The sequence below is a fragment of the Pteropus vampyrus genome, unplaced genomic scaffold (assembly GCF_000151845.1).
Source record: "Pteropus vampyrus isolate Shadow unplaced genomic scaffold, Pvam_2.0 Scaffold620, whole genome shotgun sequence".
NCBI classification, from domain to species: domain Eukaryota; kingdom Metazoa; phylum Chordata; class Mammalia; order Chiroptera; family Pteropodidae; genus Pteropus; species Pteropus vampyrus.
In genome coordinates, this window is record NW_011889401.1 from 1 (window position 1) to 1,923 (window position 1,923).

Genomic DNA, 1,923 nt, shown 5'->3' on the forward strand with positions numbered 1-1,923 from the left:
CAGGGACCGCGGGCGTCTAGGGGCACACTGGCTTCAGGGCAGAAAAAAAAAAGGGGGCGGCAAAAGCCTACAGCACCCGGGATTCCCAGGCGGTCTCCCATCCAAGTACTAACCAGGCCCGACCCTGCTTAGCTTCCGAGATCAGACGAGATCGGGCGCGTTCAGGGTGGTATGGCCGTAGACGCGAGAGGATGTCGCCTGCCGCCCTAAGAGCTCGAGCCTGGCCTCCGGGGCGCCAGAGACGCCTGCGCCTGCAGCGCGACTCCTGCTGGGGGGAGGAGGTTGCCGGGGTTCGGCTGGCAGGTCGGCGGACAGGGAGCGCCAGCCGAGCTAAGGCCCTGCGCGCCTTGGCCGGTTCCCGGCTGTGCAGAGGTCTGGGTGGGCGCTCTCGCATCCTGCGACTGCCCAGGCCCGGGGTAGCCCTTCTCCCCAGTCTTGGCCGCTTGGCAGGACGCCGCCTGGGCGTGGCCCGCCATCCTCTAGACCACCTGCGCACCTAGGCACCTGCTGCCCGGCTAAGTTCGGGCTCCGTCCCTGACGCAGACGCACTCCTCCCCTGCCCTCCACCTCAAGCCGTGCCCGACCTGCCGAGACACACGCGGAGCCCCCGGTCACACCCCGAGACATCGCTTCGGGCGGACGCAGCCCTCGCCCTGCACCGGGACCAGGGACCCGCCCAGTCCGCTGCCCCTCGCCTTCACATCGACTCTCTCCATCAAGAGAGACAGAGGGACAAAGAAACCAGAGACAGAGCGAGTGACAGCGAGGGAAGGAGAAAGGAGGTCACAGGTCCCCAGGGCGGGAGGCCTAGTGAGAGCCACGCAGGAGGGGACCGGGACGGGGTCGCTGGGGAAGGGGAGGGCCGCGGGAGCTGGCTGCGGTCAGACACAGAGAGACAGTGAGGAGGAAAGGGACAGAGACGGAGAGAGGGACGAGAGAGGAGAGGCCGTGCCTGCCCACAGAGAGCGGGACGGGACACGCAGACGAGTGCACCGACGCACAGAGCCGGACCCCGGCTGTGACCCCGAGAGCCTGCGGCCGCCCTGAAGAGGCCGCTTCCACAGCAGAGGGTGGTCGTGCCGGGGCTGGTCTCGGTCAAGGAGGCGTTTTGTGCTCCGTGCTCAGTGCCCCGGGACAGGCCGGGGGCTCAGGGATGCCGGCAAAGACTTGAGGCCTCAGGAGGGGCGGGGATGGGGGGCGGGGCCGGTTCCGCGTCACGGGGATGCGAGCGCACTCCCAGCGTGTGTCAGAGAGGTGGCCCTTGGAGCTCGGCCTCGCAGAGCCCAGGAAACGAATGTCCCGGAGTGGAGAGAGAATACAGCCTAGGGCTGGCTGTAGGAGAACAGGTGAGGAGGGGCAAGAACGCGGGGCGCCACGCCATGCAGGCAGCTCTTGGGCTCGGGCAGCTTCCCGGGAACCCCGAGACAGCGAGCGGGCAAGCGAGCAGGGCCCGGGGGCGTCCAGGGGCACCCTGGCTGGAGGGCGGTAAAGGGAGAGGACTGCAAAAAACTACAGCACCCGGTATCCCAGGCGGTCTCCCATCCAAGTACTAACCAGGCCCGACCCTGCTTAGCTTGGGAGATCACACTAGATCCGGCGCGTTCAGGATGGTATGGCTGTAGACGCGAGAGGGTGTTGCCTACCGCCCCAAGACGTCAAGCCTGGCCTCCAGGGCTCCGGAGCCGCCAGCGCCTGCATCACAGCTACTGGGGGCGGGGGGCGTTGCGGGGGTTCCTCCGGCGAGGCGGAAGCTCACATGCGCCAGCCGCGCTAAGGCACCATGGGTCTTGGCCGGTTCGCTGCTGTGCCGAAGGTCTGAGTGGGCGTTCTCGCATCCTGGGACTGGCCAGCAAAAAAATAACTTCACGATGACACGCACTCATCAGTTATTCCCTGGGTACACACTGGTTGGCAACAAATAAT

General features: G+C 66.8%; 1 non-coding gene and 1 pseudogene across 1 annotated transcript; both read right to left on the reverse strand.

The window, feature by feature from the left end:
• Positions 1 to 64: 64 nt before the first annotated feature.
• On the reverse strand, positions 65 to 183 carry LOC111733699. The gene has a single exon (XR_002778123.1). It is a non-coding gene; the product is annotated as a 5S ribosomal RNA (ribosomal RNA).
• Positions 184 to 1,506: 1,323 nt separating this feature from the next.
• On the reverse strand, positions 1,507 to 1,624 carry LOC111733711 (annotated as a pseudogene).
• Between the last annotated feature and the right edge of the window lie 299 nt (positions 1,625 to 1,923).